The sequence below is a fragment of the Melanotaenia boesemani genome, chromosome 1, assembly GCF_017639745.1.
Source record: "Melanotaenia boesemani isolate fMelBoe1 chromosome 1, fMelBoe1.pri, whole genome shotgun sequence".
Taxonomy (NCBI): domain Eukaryota; kingdom Metazoa; phylum Chordata; class Actinopteri; order Atheriniformes; family Melanotaeniidae; genus Melanotaenia; species Melanotaenia boesemani.
The window spans coordinates 18,808,129-18,829,227 of NC_055682.1; the positions used below are offsets into that span (position 1 = coordinate 18,808,129).

Sequence of the window (21,099 nt, forward strand, 5' to 3'; positions counted from 1 at the left end):
AGGAAACCAGGTTACTTTAAATCTTTTGAAGACATTTACTCCAAGAGGCAGCCTGTGATCAACCAACCAAACAAAAAAAGGGGAAAAATGTATTTTTACTTTTTTTTCTTTGCCCCTTTTCTGTCCTTTCTCTTCCCAACAGACAAGAGACCTGAGCCTTTTATAGCCAAAGAGAAGAAACTATGCTGCAGTGAACCTGGACGAACTTCATTCTGCTTTTCAGTGATACCTCTAGCAGCTAAACAAGCTGCAGTGCATCATAACAACTTGGCTTAAAAAATATGTTCTCTGTATAGAAAGCAGGTTATTACAGTATGATTTTCTTGTCTTGAGCTAACCTGAAAAATTGACAGAGGAATGTATTTTTTGTACATAGTCCCGCACCCATTAACACTCAATATGCTGTAAATGCAGTGAGGGGAAAAAATAGGCTTTACATCATGCCTTCCTGCCACGTGACAAGCTACAGAATGAGATTGTAAATTGAAAATATGTCAAATCCCAAGGTAAAATCCACAACACACTCAGCTCTATGTACTGCATGTGTATGAGAGAGTGTGTGGTCTTCCAGTAAATACTTCATGAGCAACAATTCAACCTTTTCCCTTCATTGTTGCATTAGTGCACAAAGCAAATGTAACTTCAAGCAGCATTTTGTTGCCACCCAGTGCTATTTGTTTACAAGGATAAATGTATCACAATGCTTCTCTGCTCTGCCAGTAAGCACAGACTGTACTCCAAAGTTTCATCACATAGTCCCTCTCACAATGCTCCACTTTCAAAGTCTGATTAACTCTGGTGGCATGGAAAGAGCTAGAGAAAATACAAATATTATTAAACAAGCAAAAGCAAAAAATAGATTCAGGAAATAATCAAATAATAAAAAGGACTTGAGGGTATTGAATTGTAAGCACAAGTAAATAAAAAAAATGTTGCAGAGATTTGTTAAATACCTTCACCCAGGGAGCACCTCCATGTGATTTTTATAGTCTACTCACAGTGAGGTGCGCTAAAGTGACAGGTGCGTGCATTAACTTGCTGACACACTACAGGAGTTTGAAAACTTGCTTGGCTAACTGCAGATGCTGGCAATTCAGCAGTGTGGGAAAAGAGGGAGAAGAGTAATGACGTGAATTTAATGGACACCATAAATAAGTTTTCAACATCCTTCCTTCACTCAGTGCTGCTTTTGACACAGTTACATTGATGTTCAGTGTGCAATCTAACATGATTTAAGTTTCTAAGTTTCAATCTGACCTAAATTCAAACCACTGAGAATAAATATTGCAGCTGTAGGGGCTCATAAAAAAACAAATGATTAGACAGGTTGTTACTGTTTTCTACAACTACATGAACAACATTCTGATGTTTTTTTAAAAACTTAAGCTCAGGAAGTCAAGAAAGAAGAACATTAGCAGCCATTGAAGTAGAGGTAGACATAATGCACAAAAACACTGCAAATGGCCAAAATGTTTGCTGCTGCATCCCCCAAAGCCTTCAGGGCTATACTGTAGATATGCCAGAGGGAACTTATGCACAGTATGTACAAACAGGTTATTGAAACCTGATATGTCTGGCTCTTGTCTTTATCAGTTTATATAATCTGTGCAGAGCTTAAAACCTGCAGCCAAAGCTTTCCAAGCAGACTAATTACTGTGTTTCTAGAAAGTGCATCTATAGTTCAGGATAGCACGGTTTCAGCTATGACTCAGACAAACCAAACACAATGACATCCGTGTCAGAGACACATTATCAGTCAAATAGAAGTCAGCCTTACAGAAACATGTATCCTTTATGCAGAACTGTTACTTCATGTCACCATGGACACAGTTAACAGCAACAGCAATAAAAAGCAGCAATTAAACAGTCTAGTAGCAGTAACAGTAAATGTTCACCTTAGGTTATAATAAAAGTGTAGAAACATAATCTGCTTGAGTTCAATGAAGTTTATGTTGTGAATCACTACCAGATTCTAAACATAAACACAAATAAACCACAGTCTGAAAGCATTAGGGACATCAGAGATATTTTATTGTTATTGCTGTTTTAACACACTGGATTTAAACCAAACAATGGCTATAATGGTTAAAGCTCTGATTCTCAGCCTTGAGGGTGCTTGTATCCACATCAGACGAGCAAAAGGAATTTTAGCACCTTTCTGCTAGACCAGCTCCAACATATTAAATAGAATTTCAGCCATGACTGGCTGGACTTTGCAGCTAACAGGTATCAGCACATAGCTGATAATATCTCAGGCAAACCTGTTCAGAAGTGAAATCATCTTCACTTCTAATGTTACAGAGACTTTCAGTTTTCAGCAATGATGACAACATAAAAGCAGTATAAAGGAATATAAAGATCTGTGTTTTACTGGCCTGTATTATGTGTATTTGAGGAATACAGGTAGAGATGGTAAGAATGCCTCAAATTTAGACACTGTTTACACAGTCAGCCTGGTTACCTTAGTAGTTTTGTTTTTAATCTAGTGTGCTAAATATTGTCAAAACAGTGCAAGATGTATAAATGACTTATTTCTTTCCAACTGCAATCCTAGCTACACGGGTGAGATTAAACCAGGGAAGGGATTAGAGAAATACTTATTCTCAAAAAAGGGCACTGATTTTGGGCATGTGCTAGTGCCAATTTGTCTCTGTCTTGGCCAACATACAGTATTTCAAAAGTCAAACATGGTGTAAATCTTCAGCCTCCAAAGCCGCCCCTCTCTAACTGAGGGACAGAATTATGTCTTGGTAAGTCCAACAGCTGCAGCTCATGTTACTGTGTTGACAGCAGGCTGCAGGCACTAAAATGCCATTAACACATATTTTAAGTGGCATGTAATTGATTTTCAAGGAAGACTAAAGATTTACTAGTCTAATACAGGAAACAACTACAGATTTCAAGCTGTCATGCTGTGGGGAAACAAAGTCAAAGCTAAGATTTATTTTGCTACCACAGTTGCATACGTGATATATATATATATATATATATATATATATCCTTAACAAGAGAGACAATCAACAAACAACCATTCACTCTCTCAGTCCTGGGGTGAATTTATAGTAGCCAATTAACCTAACAGGGTTGTGTTTAGACAGTTGGAGGAAGCAGGAGTACCTGGAGAAAATCCACACATACCTGGGGAAAGCAGGTAAACAACATACAGAAATACCACCGTTTGAACCCTCTCCCCAGCTGAGGTTTGAACAAGTAACCCTTTTTTTTAATACCTGCTCAGTCCAGTTCAAGGTCACATGGGGGGCTGGATGCAGTTATCAAGCAAGAAGCAGGGCACACCCTGGAAAGGTTGCCAGTCCAGCACAGTCACAAACAAGACAACCATCTATACACACTCACTTAATCTAGAATTGTCAGATAACCTAACATGCATATTTTTGGATTGTGGGAGGAAGGTGGATTACTTGAAAAGAACATGCACCAAAGGCCACATAGAAAATCCAAAGTAGGAACTTTTTTTTCTGTTATCACAAGCTCAGTAGCAGGATGCATGCAAATGTTGCTCCAGGGGGCCATGCAGAAATATGTTGCATCCAGTTTTAATGGGTTACTATGACATTTGTAAGCATATATAAAAAACAAGTTGTCAAGGAACATAAAAACATTCATTCATTCATTCATTCATTCATTTATTCACCTTGACAACAGAAATGTTGACCTCCAAAAATAAGGACTGCACTCATTACAGTCAGCGTATCCAAAGAGAAACAAACTGTTTTCGTTCCATTTTGTTCTGATTTTAACACTTGTACTGACAAGAAAACAACAGAGTTGTAGGAGAAGAAACAAGAGCGTCTCATTTCATAGTGATAAAAGTTTCTGTTTGTGCACTATGGACTTATGCCTGAGCAAACTGATTAAAGCCATTTTATTTTTAGACACAAAAAAAAAATCCTGTTTTTTTTTTTTTTTTTTTTTTTTTTGACAGCTCAATAGATCTCAACAGAGTAGGTAAAATTAGAATCCTGTGAAGTTTGATGCTGTCCTATGAGATATCAGAGAATGGTGAGGAAAAAAAAAGTCCTTTCATATGTTAAAAAAAAATCACTGATGTTTTCACATAAGCTGAGCAGCTAATAGTTAAAAAAAATAGACTGATTGGCATTTTTAACCTCAGAAATGACTAAAGTAAAAATATACACAAGTAAGCATAGATATAAAAAAACCAGATCATCAGTACACATTGTCCATAGTACACTAGTACAAGTTATAAGAATAAACAAAGTGATGGAACATGTGATATGTAAGGGTAAAACAAATGGAAGAAGCAAACAAAAGAACAACAAAGGAGAGCAGAGGATAGAAGACAAAATCAAAGAAAAAGAAAAAACTGAAGAGGAGATTAAGAGTGGAGAACCCAAGGGCTGAGGGAAAAAAATAATATTGTGCCAATGTAGAAGAGGACACAGGGAGATTAACTTGATTAAAAGGGTTAAAATGAATGAATAGCCTGAAAAAATAATAAACATCAATATGTGAGATTGCAGAAACAAGGATCTGAACTGTGTTCAACAATGAGGGAATGTTTCACGTTCGGTGAACTCAGCACTGGCCTGAATAAAGGACGTACAGCTCAGTCCCCCCACCCGTTCATGACTCTTCTCATGGTACTGCCTGTTACTGTTACATTCCAAGAGTATGAAGCTGCTCAAACTGGGCAAAGAAGTGGAAACAGCAGGAGCTTCTAGAAAAACAGGCACAGCCACTGGAGAGGTTGAAGAGAACAAGCTGAGAAATGCCTGTCAGACGAAAGTCGATGTAATTCTGCAAAACCAAACAGGTTAACACCAGAGGAGAAAAGCTGTGTTTAGTTACTGTGCAGTAAATCTGATTTAATGGTTCAGTGATAATGAGGTAAATTCATGTCTGGTGACTGTACTTACTGGAAGATGGTATCAGAGATGGTATCAGAGAGGGTTTTAGTGGGCAAAGAAACACCTCATGTGCTTTATCTTCAAGAGCTTTTGTGATGGTGAGGGTGATAAAGACTAAGAAGTGAATAACAATAAGTCACTGCCATCAAAATGCATCAGTTCCAGTGTGTTTTAGTAGTAACAGTCAGTATATGCAGCTGTCTTGAGTTGAAAATATTTAAATATATATGTTTTTATTTGCCCCCTTTGAAAATTTCTCCAAACTCCACAGAATCAGGCCACTCCCCCTTCACCTAACCTCATCACTTTATGGCATCATTTATAGCTCCAATAAGAACACTAGCCCACAAGAAGAGATGACTTGGTGGAAGAAAACATTGGAGGCTGGGCATCAGGGCCAGCCAGAGAGGCGGCTTGCTGGAGACGCAGCAGCCACAGGGGCCGCTTCAAGCCTGGTGGTGATGAGATGCGTTGGGACCCGACCCTGCAGAAGCCCCAGCCAGTGTGTTAGCTGACTAATCCTCTAGCCGTCCTGTGCCAGGATCCAGACTCATCAGCTTTGGTGTTCTCTTGTCAGACTCATTTTTATAACGTCCCTCTGGTCAATTCTAACCACTAATGCCCAACACAACGGGCCCTAATGCCAAGTGATTACGGAGTGCTGTTTTAGCACATTTGTTGCCTGAAAAGAAAGAAAGAGCCACAAGGCAATAGACTGGCTTCATGCTCAAAGGGCCAGCCTGATGAAGTCAGCACAAAGGGAGCCAGTTTAAGCCACTGCTCTTGTGGTGGGTACTGTGGGGCCTGAGATGGGTCAGAAGTGAGCTGGTGTTGGGCAGGGATTTACCTTTCCTAGAGCATATAGACGGTTCCTGTGAGGTCATTCATCAGAAGCTGAATATGAATATTTGAGTCTCTTGGGTACACCAAACAGAAAAGTGCAAGAGTGATTGTTTAATATTAAATTTGGCAACGACTCAAGGGTCAGTGAGGACTTGTCAAATACACAAGCAAATCTGAGGTGATGGTACAGCTTGTAAGGGTACATACTGATATTTGGTATTGGACTGTAATGAACAACTTAACCCTGTTCGATGGAATGCAAAAAAAAAAGAAGAATTACTTAATGCATTTGATTAGATAAGACCTAACTCATTTGCATGACTGAAAAAAAAGGTATGACACTTCCCCCTCTGTACTTGTTAAAAGACTTCCTGATTTTCTCTTGACACATATTTGCCTGCAGTATATCATGGTGTATCAGTGGCTGAAGGGATGAGTTTTAGATTCAATTGTTATTTGTGCGACAGACCTCTTTTTTTAACAAACAACAATCTAATCAAACAGAAAGAAAAAGGGAGCCAACAACAGAGACAACGGAAAATAAAACTGCACTGTGTGTGTGTTGTGTTTGCCTTTGCTGCCCCACCAACAGAGAGCAGACTTGTGTAGAGATGTTATCGACCTTTGTTTGCCTAGAGCTCTTGTATCACCTAAGGCTCCCTTCAGTTTAACTAGTGCCATTGGTCTGACCATGTGACACGTACAGTAAACAACATATGGATGCAGCACTTCAGGGACAACAACGCCAGGGAGCACAAAGTGGGAAAAAGACACAGCATTGCTTCTCTACCTGTGTTTATACTGAGCAGTCAAGCTATTTAAGCTAAGATTTCATATAGGGTTTTACACATGGACAAAGGTTAAGTCACCTGGCCTGCATGAGTTATATAATTATTTTTTAGACACAATGATAATAAGTTAAAACATGACAGTCTGTATGCAAGCAATGTAACATGCATATCTTTAATTACTGAATGTAAAAGAAGGAAGATTATGCAGACCACAGCTACAAGGCTGTGATTAGTTGTGTTGTCATGCTGTTAGTCAGTGTGTAATGTGCAGGGGCAGCAGTCCCATGGGAAGGTCAGACTCTGTGACACATTAGGACTCTAAAGGACAACAGCATTTTGTACCAGAAAGTGTCTGAATCACAGCAGTTAACCTTTGGCAAGAGGAAATTAAAAAAACAAACAAACATCTAAATACATTTATTTTTATTTTCATTTCCAATTTTTTTTTTACTCTAGTCAACATCAACATTGTTTCATGCACCTCAGTTATGATTCTTAACCTATTCTTGTTTTCTGTTATATCCAGCAAATTGTTTGAGGAACATTATTACTTTAGAGAGAGCTTCACAGTAAGCCTTGTCTAAAATCAACAGCAGGACTTGTAAAAGGATGAGAATAATCCCTTTTGTATTTATATATAGGCTCCCACAACATTATGCATGGACAAGATTAAATGGATTTCACACCAAAATCCTTTCATTGAAAGCTCGCACTGAAACACTGAACTGTAGGCATTATGAAGAGGCTTTAGAAGACTGAACTGCCTGTGAGAAAAAATGGCTGTTACACATAAGCTTTATGCTAAGATGTGCATTTTTCCTCCAAACTTATAAAGAAGAAAAAACAAATATCAGTAGAAAAAGTCCCAAATTACAGCAACAGTTGAAATGTTGCTCACTCTTCAAAAAAATGGGTAAATTCAAGGCTGAAGAGCAGGGTCTGGTGGGAAAATGGCATATTAGAGTAATCCGATACCTAGCATGCATGTGTTTGATGTTGGAAGCCCATTAAAACATAGAGGAGAACACAGAAATGTGTTTGAATCTGGGATCTTCTCACTGTGAGTCAACACTGCTGGCCCACCACCGGGTCACCAAAACACTGAAGCCTTGTCTCAGTTTGTGGCCAAAAGACGTTTTGAAATTGGATCCACAACTTTTTAACATCTAACTCCAGAATATTTTCTTTTCACTTTGCTTTGAAAACATTTTAGCTTTACCTCACCAGCCTGGAACTTCTGCCTTGCCTGTCACTGGATTCATTAGAGTAGAAAAGATTTTTCATTTTGAACTCACTGTCATCATCAGAGCCCACAACACAGACACAATAACTGAAAGATGATGCAAATCAGCCGGCACACAAAACACTTAACATCAACACAATTAAATGAATTTTTCAGAGCTCAAACTAAAGAGACACACAGCGCCGCCAGCTGTTCATTTTAATATTTATTCATAGTGTACTAATCACAAACAATTAAATACACATCTATCAAACTTCATAAAGCATCTTTTGTCTTGCTTTTGAAAGCCAAACATTTGGGCATGACTTACTAAAATTAGGTAATCACATCAAACTGATAAATAACAAGCCGGACAAATACCTGCCACACTGTTAGACTACACCCTTCAAAAGTACAGCGTCCGATTCACACGTTAATTCAAAATTATGCCGTTTTTCTCGTCCACTCACCACACATGCATGCTTATGCTCGAACGCAGTCTGACTCCAGCTACAGTTAACCCAGAGGGATGCTTTTGCCCATGTTTGTGTCCTTCTGCATGCACATGCAGTCTGCAAGTCAGTGCCAGTGTGAGTGAATGCAGAGTGATACTCAGCAGCACACACTGTGGACTGAGAGCAGAGTCAACCTGGTGTGACATCTGTGAAAGCCGTGAGATAATCTACATGACACTGCCACTGATAGCAGTGGAGATATTGATTTAAAAAGCTGCACTTCTAAAATTAGATTTCCTCTGTGTTCTGATTGGGGCAGAGCCACGCACCTCTGTGGTAATATGAGCCTATCAGCAGAGCTGTGTGTAGTGATCAAAGCTTTGATGAAGGGAACCCTTACAACCTCCAGCAATCCCGGCTGAAGTCAACCTAACAATAGTGGGGCCCTTTAGCCTGACCTCCTGTTCCCTTCCTCCCTCCATCTTCTTTCCCTGTGATAACAGAGACATTCCTGAGCTCGTTCCCTGCCTCACCGCAGGCCTCTCCCTTAATTCCAGCAGAGTGTGTGGAATGTTGGACTGGAAAGTCGTGGAGCCAGGGAGCCAGGGGCAAACAGACGAGAGGAAATGAACAATATTAATAAACTCAGGCCTGTTATGACTCCTAGTGCTAGAAACACCTAGATGCCCACAGTAGGAAGGACCAGTATACACACACAGACACACACACACACACACACACACACTGTCATACACACTGCAGCAGAAGCACAAAACAGAGAAAACATCTGCTAAGCAAAGTGCAAACTTGGAGCAAGCCAATCCATATGTAGTCATATAGTTGGATTAACTGTATAAGGTGAAACAGAGGCCTTGATTACAGGAAATGGCTGAATCCTTGAAGCATGCAGCTCAAACAGATCCAATCAACCTACTTCTTAAAACCAACAAAACAATAAATTTGGACATTTTTCTTCATTTGTCATTCATTTGTCTAAATTGTGTGTGTGTGTTTTCCCTATAATTCATGACCTTTCTTGGGATGTACAATAATGTTAGAATAGGTCTAGCCACATGCCCTGAAGTTCAAACCTCTGCTTTGGCTGTAAAACAGCTCTGATCTGTAAACTGAAACACTCAAACAGAAAATCAGCTAAATGAGCAAATTCCAGAAAGTCAGAGGTCGATCTGATAGCGTCTGGCCAATTTCACTCCGACAACTTGTGTGTGTGTGTGTGCAAGAGAAGGAAAAAAATAAAGCTGCCTCAGGCCAGGTAAGCAGCACACATGAGTGAATAAAATAAGAAGATAAACTATGGGAAGATCAAAGGAGGGAAAAAGAGACATTTGGCAAATGTTATAATCTTGAAAAAGAGGGAACACTCTGTTCTGGGCATTACAGTCAGAGTAATGGCATGGAGAAAAAAATGAAGGGCAAAACATATCAGAAAGAGTGATATACAGCACTGCAGAGGAGTTTGACTCCAAGTATAAATCTGCCCCCACTCCCGCATGCTTCTGGAAATCAATTCCCTCCATTGGTTGCTGCTTTATTTATGGGCCACCATTAGGGACAAACCATCAGCAGCCATGATGATTGAGTTGCTGCTCCCGAGAGGTGGAGCTTGGTGGGCTGTAAGGGTGTCACCAATACATCCAGTAGCTTCCCCTGAGAGTCAAATCAGCAACACTATTGAGGCTGCTAGCTGCAATCGAAACTGTTGCAATCATTCAGGTAATTAATCATCAACCTGGGACAGTTACAGGATTGATGTTCTTTGTGGCCTAAAACTTTTGACTTTATTTTCACTTTCATCTTCAAGTTAATGACAGTTTCTTTTGGTACAGCAGGTGACGTTTCCTTCCACCCAGGTTTGCGCCTGACAAAGCCAATAACTATCAGTGTGTGCTTGCATGTGGGTCTATATACATGAATGTGTGTCTGGCTGACAAGAGCGTAGCTCTTCGCACGAATAAGACGGGATCAAAAGCGACAACATCACAGAGTTGTGACGTTCACTGTGACTATGCCGAAGACTGCGGGTTTGTAGTACTGTGACCTTTACAAGCAGCCGTGTTAGACATCCCCCTCTCAGTCCGGTTTGTCCAGCATCACACCACCCTACCTGTTATTCCTGCCCACTTGCCTGACTTCTTGTCTGCCTGTCTGCCTGCCAGCCTCCTTCACAACTAAGGAGGCTAGTGAGCTTTATTAAAAGCAAACAAGCAAGAGCAATAACAGGGGATGCAGAGATATGAGGACAGTTAATCTACTGGCAACTCACAGAGGCTCTAAAGGAGCATTCCAGTAAAAGGGTGACTCTTTGAACATTGCACTTTGGTGTATATTAAGTAGTGATTCTTTAAAAAAAAAAGCAGCCTAAATAAACATCTTTCTCTTTACAAATTTAACCAGCCAGAGACAATCAGTGATCTAAACAGGCAACAGAAATTTAGAAAAGGCTGTGGCAAGCTTGGAGCAAAGGCACTGACCCATGGATGATACAATCCCCATCACCTGACTGATCAGTCATCCTGTGCTGCCCTCCTCACTGCTCCAGTTCTAATGAAATATCCAGCTAAAACTGACTGGTAAATTTTAATAAATAGTTTGGAGTTCATACCTTCCTTTGCACAGTTTTCAACTGCAGGACAAAAACATCAGAACATTTTGTATTTTAAAATCATCGTCCACACCATTTCCTTCAGCTGCTCCCTCTGCAAACACATTAACACTAATGGCTTTAATTCTAATGCTTTACTCCTACAACTGCTGTTTTTAATGCATTGCACAGCATTTTTAATGCACTTTGTTTTCAAATTCTTTCTCAAGATCTATTTTTATTTAAATTACCAAGTATGTGCCATTGACACTAAAATGTACATGAATCTGTGTCCATCTTGCTCATTTTCACTTTCTTTTCTCAGATGCTCGTGCCACTCTGGCAGTGAGATCCCCAGTGGGTCTTTCTGGAATGTCAGTTTCAGTTAATTAAATTTTCTGGCATCTGCTCTGCTCATAAAGTCACAGAGGGAGCTACAATAGTGAAAGCATCTGCAGAAGATCCATCACAAGTTTTACTCTAAGCAAAAATACAGATAAAGCAGTTTTAGAATATATGTGGTTGCTTAGATGGATTAATGGAAATTCACATGTTACTCATGCTGTCTGTAAGATAATTAAAATATAGAAGCAGACTTACAGTTTAGGTATTCTGATTACTTATTTTCTGATTCTTTAATAATTCTTTTGGTCTGTACAAGTAGGAACCTGAGCCCTAAATCAGTTAATAAACATCTTGGAGAATATTTGAAAATGTGTTAGGGGAATACAGTGTGTGTGAAAGTGTCAAGACAGGTGTGAAACTATGAAAAATATTTCCAATTTTATATCATTCATTGTCAGTTAAAATGGTTAACAGTGCTGAGATCGGTTGTTGGCTCAGCAGCAACATAAAGATTGTTAATGGTGAAACTCTGCCCTCTGCAGGACTAAAGCCCGCACTGACCTGTTTTCCAGGCAGGTTCACTGATCCAGAGCTACAGACCCTTTTCAGTACTTTCAGTGATGCAAAAGCACTTTCAGTGGCCACACAAGTGTACTGCACATTAATAATCACTTTTTGTTGCAGCCTACTGATGAATAGTATGTATAAAAACAAGGGACATAGCTTGTATTTTCTATAGAATTTTGCTAATAAATTAATGGAATCATTTCTTGAATAATTATTAGTTGACATGGGATCTCATGATAAATTTTCCAGAGTTTAACAACTCAATAACCTCAATGTTATTTGTCGTTTATATAAACCATAAACTAAAAATAAAACCATGCATAAGCAGTTTTTTTTTCTTCTCAACACATGCATCAAAAATCTGCAGCCAATTTTTAGATTGACGTGACCTTTAACCCTAAAGGTCACAGAGACCTGTTAGTCCCTCTGCTCTGGAAGTCAGTCTGCAAAGACTGCTGACTCATTTTCCTCAAAGAAACACACATAAAAAGATGAATACACACACACACACACACACACACACACACACACACACACACACACACACACACACACACACACAGCTGTGTTTTTATCACTTTAGAGGACATAAATTTATTTCCCTGAGAGGCAACCAAACCTTTAGATGATAATCACTATAATTGTTACTTGGCTAAGCTGAACCTAATCTTAACTTTAAACCACAAAGTCTTGCTTTTGTCTTCAAAAGGAAGTTAAGCACACAAAGCTAAAATGTATTAGAACATTTATCTCTGTACAACATGAGCAAATACACACAGAAAGAGAGAAAGAGTCCTGTTTTCCAAAGAAACTCATTTAAATACTGATCTAAAACTCATAATGAGGCATTTTGACCAAATTTGTAATCACTTCATTATGAGTTAGTTATCAGAGATGGATTATTTATCCATCATTTATCACAGACAGTCGAGAAGAACCGGGGGACCCTGCTTTACTGTTACTGCCCCACCTAAAGTATAGACAGTTATGTAACTCTTACAAAGGTCAGACATTTTAGTGGAGGACAAACGTATCACCCACTTCTCTGTAAGACATGAGATCAGTGGCAAAGTTGAGTATTAATGAAAAACAGTAATTAATCATTTTAATTATTTATGTCAGAAACATGAAGAAGTGAAGTAAAATAACTGCCTATTGCAGTTACTCAGCAGCAGAGGCCATCTTTTCTTGTTTAATGGACTTGGGTGGAGAGGACATCAAAACTGTGAGCAGAGTACATCCCTCAGCAGGTAGCGTCCTGAAATAGCAACCTTGATCCTAATGGTGCACAGCACAGCCCCCGGCTTCTGACGAATCCATCCTGAGAGCCCCCTTGTCCCCAAGCAAGGCACACACAAATGCAACGACAAGCAGAAAAAATACACACATACTTCTCAGAGCCTCCATGGGCTCCAATTTCCTCATGTTTTCCCCTTTTTCTTCGTTTATTTTAATCACCAGATTTACTCCTCTGTGCAGACATACAGCACAGAGCGAGGTTGCAGGTTGGCATCGTGACATCCTCCTGGGGCGTCTCACTTGACAAAGTTTCACATTTCTTGTGGTCAATTTAGTTCAGAGGGAAAATAAAAGTCAAACGTGAAATGAGAGCCCCTGGGGTGTCTGCCTGGTGGAAAAGGTTAGAGGCAGAGAGCTCTCTCTGTGCCCATGCAGCACAGAGGTGACTGACACTGTAGACACAGGCGACAAAAAGTACAGGGGCTGAAGTGACACCCATAAAACAGACATTAAAGAGTAGGAGCCACATTATGTTTAAAAGATTATCACGTCAAGTTAGAACAAAATATTTTGTCAACATACTGCTAGAAAATATCTGCAATTTTTTTTTATTTACAGTACATGTTTGGCCTTTTAAATGTTTTGCATGCAAAAATTTGTCCAACGTTTTTTCTTTTTTCTGTTGTAAATGTTTAGCTCTTTCTACCCTATTTCTCCCATTGTTTTAAATGACTTAATCTGTTCCCATTTTTAATTAAATACAATGTGGATCCAGTTTTCATTCAGGGTCACAGACTCTGTTTAACCATGGCTCATGCAACCCCTTTGCGCAAATAAAATAAGTCAGTTATCAGTGACAAAACAAATACCTGTCTATTTATTGTCTTGTATTTTTTCATGCATCTGTTGTCATTTTCCTTGAAATCTTTTACATTTAATTTCATTTGCAGTATTTAAACAAATGGCAAATTTAAAAAATGACTGTTGTCTGGAACTATGCAACCCTGAATTGGATTAAACAGGCATAGAAAAAAGAACTATGTATGTATGTATGTATGTATCAATGTATGTATGGATGGATAGAGTTTTATCTAGAACTGGATAGCAACAAGTACCTACGTGTTATCTGTTGTCAACCCATTACCCTCTGACTCCAGCTATCTTACATCACCTCTGCTGTTACTAAAATTTGCCAAAGAGGGGTTTTAGTTTTCTATATCTTCCTCTAAATGCTGGCTTATTGTAATCTTTCTAATTAGTGTGCTGGCATTCAAAAATAATTTTGTTATGACAAAAAAAAAAAAAAAAAATAGGCCTCAAAGAATGCCTCTCCACCTTCTTGTCCATTTATGGCCGACCAAGATGCCAAGTTAAAACCATGAACCAAGATGAGAACAAGATGGCCACAGCCACATACCAAACTTAATATTTAAAACAGCAATTCTCAAACCAGTGGGTGAAATGGTGGCTTCATGCACTTGTTATATAATATAGACAGCTGCATTTGTCCAGTCCAGGGTGCTAAATGGTTAATCATTACTTCTCAGCCTACAATTCTGTTTTTCAATGCAGTAATCTCTGTTTCATGTCAAAGTGCCAGATAAATCAGTGGAGTTAATTAAGAGGTGTGTACACTTCCTAATGACTTCAGCTCAAAAGAAATGGGGGAAAAAATAAAATAATATAATTGGATATGTTTTAAAATGTCCATATATGACCCCAGAGTAGCCAAGACATTAAGGGGTCTAATAGATAAAGACCCACATATTTACAATGATTGCTTGTTCCTGAATGAAGGTAGTCTGCATCTACAGCTTGAAAGTAGGAGTTCTTTGATTCGTTTTCGCATCACAACTGTGCCATATGCTAGCTGTTTGACTTCTTTATTAGGAGTTGCTTAAATATAAATGAAATAATGCTAACAATATGTCTTCAGTGATCTGCCTTATTTCAGTCACTTCAATAACACAGATAATGACCAGATTGGCTTTTCAGTCAGTCACATAAATCACTGTGTGAGCTCAACATCAGCTTTAAAATATAACAACAATAAGGGCTCAGTTAGATATAAATTATCTTTATTTTAAATCAGTCATCCTTGTTGCTAAGGTATCTCTTTTTTAACAAACTATGAATGGAGGAACAGAAAACAATATTCCTCGTAAAGCTACAACAAAAACCATAGACTCTACTCCCACTGATTCACTAAAATAAAAAACTGAATTGACATCAGTGAACACCCCTGCCTTTTTTTTCTCTTTGCCCCCTCAACATAAAACCTGACCACTCACATTACATTAACCTATGTGCATTATCACCCTAACCTCCTACACCCAGGGCAAAGTAATTGTGTTGCCATAGAAACAGAGAAAAGGGGCCTTAATTCTGAGCTGCTGAGAATCCATCCCATCTTGTTAAACAAGGCTGCTGCTGTGGCCACATGGTACAAGATGAATGCTGAAGTCATAAATTAGTCCAATCTTCTCTTTTTATATTCCAACACATCTTATGAAGGAGCCATTGGGTGCATGTTCACAGCTGATGCAACATGGTTTCCATCCAAATGCACAAACAGACAGCCAAAAAGATCACATTTGAGATACTTTTATAGAAAATGAGGCAGTATAATGCCATTTAGCTTAAGTTAGCACAGGAATACAAGGTGTTTTCTTCTAGTTGTAATAAATTATTAAGAGCAAAAGCAATTAAGTTGTGAGAAATAGGGCTAGAATAACTGGGACCCAATTAAGCATGGATGCAAAAGCAAAGCTAAAATGACATCAAAAGAGCTGAGCTACTCAGGGTCGCTGGATAAACAGTCAGTTACTGAGACTGAGGATGACTGTTAAATATCTATTAGGAAAATTACAAATTACTAATATTAAATGAAAGATTACCTTTGTGTGGTGAACTGAATGTAAGAGCCTCACAGAATCACAGGTTCCATGGTGAGCGCTGTTGGATCAGCTGGCCTGATCTGATCAATAAAATTAATTCCACTGCTCAATTAAGTAAACATTGCAGTACAATATGGTGCTTACAATTATTTATTCAATATTGACAGTTACCTGCCTGGTGGTGAGCAAACATTTATATTAATGGACTGTAAACAAACACCTCAACAAGGAGGCTGAAAGCAAGAGTAATAGGTCATCTTGAACCAGCTGCTGTGAATCAAATCAATACTGGAAGACAGGGATGGCAGCTAAACAACACCAACGTGGCTACTCTTCAGTCAATTGTCTCATCATTCTCACTTCTTTTAATTTTCTGTCCTTTCACCTTGTTTTTCTATTTCCTCTCCTCATCTTATCTTCTTATGTCCTCTGATAATTCCCCCATGCCTTGACTTTGTCCTCCTCCATGTTCTTCTATCTCCATTTGAGAATCGCTGACCTGCACACTCCCTAATGTGACCAATCAATATTAGAGGACAGTAGACCACCAGACATACTAATATAAGGACACACTCCCTGCGATGTATGCAAGCAGGCATCCCTTTAGCCACTTCGCCAAAGATCACAGGCACTCATACACACCACACTAACCAAGAGTGATTGATTAATTTAATCTAATGTGAACAATTCCACGTGACCCTGTGTTAAATAAGGCGTTCTCACTTCATGCTGCTGCTATGGACGCTGTAGATCATCGCGTCATCTATCTATAGAACCAACATTGATCCTCCCTGCCCTTCCTGCCTGACATTATAAATGCATAGTGCCGCAGAATGAGCGAACATGAGGGGCAGAGAGCGTGTCATTATGCAGAAGGCTCCACGTCTTTATAAAACGAATGAATCACAGTGATCAAAATGTAAGCCATATGGAACTCCAAAGTTATGGGCGATAGATTTTCTGCTTGTAAATGGCAAATGCAATTAAAGAGATGTGGATATCCCATATGTCAGGCAAGATCAGTTATATAAATACTCAGTAATATATATTTGTGATTAAATTCTTTCCAGTCCAAATGATCATCTCAGATATTCATGATAACACTTTCCTGCCAGCAGTGATAATTATAGATCCGAAACATATGTCCTGGAAAAATAATGTCACTTTACTTTATTATGGATCTCCACTATTAATATTATGGCTAACTGAAATGTACTTGTACGTATTTAAAATGGAAATCCTGCTTAGAAGCAATGCAATTACGCAGTTGCAGATATTTTCAAATGTACCTGTTGATGGGTAGAAAAGGTTCTTATTTTAAAATATTCTATCCCCTTAAAATGTAACAATGCAACCGATAGCAGGCCAGGTGAAAAACATTTATTATCCAATGTCCCACTGAGAAACCCTGGGTGTTGGCATTCATGTTGATATTACTTTCACCACCTTCCCATCCACTGCACCATGGTAAATGCAGTTTCTATTGCATGGCCAAACTTCACTCGACTCAGTTCACTTTCTACTGCAAAACTTCCCCCAGCGTGGGCAGGATGAGCCCACACTGAGACACCATATGAAATTATATTACCAGACAGAACACAAAACTTTCCTTCTGTGTGTGGGTTTAGTCTGTTATTGGACTTTCAGTGCACACATGATGCATTTGTGTCTCCTGTTTTGCAGTCTGTGCCTATAGATCTGTAAACTATGTGTGTGGATTCCCAAACGTCTTTTTTCACATGAGGGAGTTAAAATTTGGCAGCATGTTTGGACATTTGGAGAGCAAACAGATTCTATCTGACCGATGTGGTCTGTAATGTGGCTCAACTCTTTGGAACTTCAGCTCAGATTGTACCAAAAAAAGTGAAATTAAGAAATACCTACTCCCAAAATATGGTATGAAGTCTTACCATATTTTGTAATAGAAAAGCTCCACAAGCTCTCTTGGAGAGCAGCAGCTTCCCTTGGCAGGACAATGTGCCCCCCAGCACAACAAAAACTGCTCAGGAACAGGTCCCACCCCACAACCCATAGGATCCAAGGAATCAGCTGCCAATGCCCCAGTTCCTGATAGCACAGTGCACCCTCAGGTTAACGCCCAGACAAGCTAGAGCTGTTTTAATTTGCTGTTCACTGTTTTTGCTCAAAAGGGGGCTATTCTGCAGAGGCGAATGAGATAGCTCCTCCTTTATTTTAAGACCCCTGACCATCAAATTCTGATTAAAATGTCAATCTTTACTGACGATAAAATATTGTTCAGCTGTCTATAGAACATAAAATACTGAGGTGTTGAGCCTTCTGTTTACTGCTTGAAATTTCAACAGATAATATATCACAGTATGTTTAAAATGGCAGCATCCTGCAACCAAGACAGTTCACTTTTATAGAAGTTTAGCTTCTACACCCAAAACATAAACAAAAAGATATTCTTGGCTACTGAGTTAAAACTTCTTGGACTGTATAATTAATAATAATGATTTGATCTTCTATCCGCCATGATGCCTGTATCTACATGTCTATATAATTCAAACATTGTAAACATATTGATATGTTTCATATATATCCAAAAATATGTATGTAAACCCTTGCAATCATTCAAAGTAGCTGGTAGACAAATTCAACAGTTTTTGGCTAGCATCTGTTGTTATTTCCTGCACTGATGATAAGTATGATGATCCCTGCTTAGTGCTTCTATGGATTAGATAATTTACTCAAAGATAACCACTGATGCTGCTGTAATACTGCAGCCCATCCAGACACACACAAAGAAACAGCACAGGCTCCATGTGTAACCACACAGGATGCAAACCAGTTTCAGATCAGGTAAGATTGATAACTTTTATGTGGAATGCCATCTTATGCTTTGGGAACAAGAGGTGAAGAGAATGAGTTATAAGGTGTCTGCGGAGCCTCCTGTCTCTCCAAGGAAAATATACTCATCTAATCGGAACATCCTGCACCTTGCTGTCAAGCCATTCTGTCATTGGTCATAAAAACCAACCATGTCATAACCTCCACTCCTCCCTCACATTCATCACTGTAATTTCTCTTTTGTAATTTCTCTCTCAGACATTGTTTTGACGGTTTCCCAGCTCTGGTGTGTGGCCCCCAACCAGGCAGAGTGCTGAAAAGTCTGTCTCACCATTGAGCACATGATGGACAGTTTGTAAACTTTCCAACTCTAATCAGACACAGCACTGTACCACACAGGTCTAACCAAAACGCTGTGTGCTTTCAGCTCAAGGATATCAGGTCACATTTTCTGTGACCACTGAGCGTGCTAGGAAATCAATCCGTTATCCCACAGTGAGGCACTCACTGCCAGCTACTTTGCATTAGAAGATAAATAAAGGAGCTATTGATGTTAATAAATAAAATAATTGCTTAAATACCTAGTTTACAGAATTTAAGCACAGAATTTTCAGACTCCTTTCTTTTTAGCTTTCACAGTGCTGTTTTTCATCACATGAAAATAGCTGCAAGTGAAAGGAAGAAAACTCTGCAATATGAAGCAGATCATTTCTTCCATCTATTATTCATTCTCCAAAGTTCTACTCATGGATATGTTGTGATAGTCCACAGCAGGGAAAGAGAATGGAAGCTAATGTATTTTTGTAACGTGCCCTGAGCAGTCGATACTGATGCACGTAGTCAGGAGTCAGTGAGATGAAATGGATACCGAGGCTTTTTATTTATTTTTTATTTATCTTATTTTAGTCCTGCATCTGTATGTTTGATGGAAATCGAGAAGTGCTTCCGAGAATCTGTGCTTGAATGTGATATGAAAAATTTAACCTCAGTTGAATACTGTATTGAGTAAAGTATGTTTTATATGCAATGAAATTTACTGCCACTGTATAATGTTTGAGCTAGAAGGGAGAAATATTGAGAAGACTAAATGAAAGGAGGCTTTTTTTACTTTGTGGGTTTTGTGAAGGATGTGTTTGAAATCTAATGGTGCTGACAGGTGAGCTTTAAAGGCAAACTCTGGTCCTTACACTGATACCTTCTGCAATCATTGCATCAGTATAAGTTAACTATTTCACGCTTGCTGACAGATTAGAAAAAGTAGGACCTGTCCTAGAAAAAAAAACAAACAAAAACAAAAACAGGTAAAGACACTGTAAGAAAAATTTCCATCCATCCATCCATCCATTTTCTTTCGTTTATCGGGTTGTGGGGGCAGCTTCCTAAGCAGGGAAGCCCAGACTTCCCTCTCCCCAGCCACATTCACCAGTTTTTTCAGGGGGCTCCTGAGGCTCTCCCAGGTCAACTGAGAAATATAGTCCATCCAGTGTGTCCTGGGTCTTCCCCCGGGCCTCCTCCCGGTGGGATGTGCCCGGAACACCTCACCAGGGAGGCGTCCAGAAGGCATCCTGACCAGATGCCCGAGCCACCTCGTCTGGCTCCTCTCAATGTGGAGGAGTAGCAACTCTACTCTGAGCCCCTCCCGGATCACTGAGTTGTAAGGGAGAGCCCAGCAACCCTGCGGAGAAAACTCTTTCAGCAGCTTGTATTTGCAATCTCATTCTATCGGTCACTACCCACAGCTGGTGACCATAGGCAAGAGTAGAAACATAGATCAACCACTAAATCAAGAGCTTTTTGCCTTTTGGCTCAGCCCATTCTTCACCACGACAGATCAATGGAGAGTCCGCATCACTGCACCACACCAATGCACCTGTCGATCTCTCACTCCAGCCTTCCCTCACTCATGAACAAGTGAACTCCTCCATCTGGGGTAGGACCTCATTCCCGACCCGGAGAAAGCACTCCACCCTTTTCCAGCTGAGGACCACGGTCTCGGATACTGCTGGCAATGCAGTTCAAGCTCTGGCACCAGTTGTACAGGGACCGAACAGCTCGTACAATGGGGTCTGGCACTTGATACTCCCAGAGTACCCCCTACAGGAGTCCCCGGAGGACACGGTTGAATGCCTTCTCTAAGTCCACAAGGCACAGGTTGACTGGTTGAATGAACTCCCATGCCCCGTCTAAGACCCTGAAGAGGGTGTAGAGCTTGTCCACTGTTCCATGACGGGGACGAAAACCACAGTACTCCTCCTCAATCCAAGGTTCAACTATCTGACAAGTGTGATCCTGTAGCTGGAGCACACCCTCCGGTCCCCCTTTTTGAACCACCAACCCAGTCTGCCAGTCCAGGGGAACTGTCCCCGAGACCCACGTGATGCTGCAGAGGCATGTGAACCAAAACAGCCGTACAGCATCCAGAGCCTTAAGGAACT

At 39.7% G+C, this 21,099-nt stretch overlaps 1 protein-coding gene across 10 annotated transcripts in view; it reads right to left on the minus strand.

The window, feature by feature from the left end:
- Nucleotides 1-21,099, minus strand: part of tjp1a (tight junction protein 1a) — a 100,370-nt gene that overhangs the window by 53,392 nt on the left and 25,879 nt on the right. Inside the window, exon 1 of one of the 10 annotated variants that reach the window (XM_041992658.1) lies at nt 8,219-8,237. The exons of the other annotated variants lie outside the window; for them this stretch is intronic. The gene's annotated coding sequence lies outside the window, so the exon portion shown is untranslated. Of the gene's footprint in view, nt 1-8,218; nt 8,238-21,099 lie in introns of those variants that run through there. 10 annotated transcript variants of the gene reach the window in all.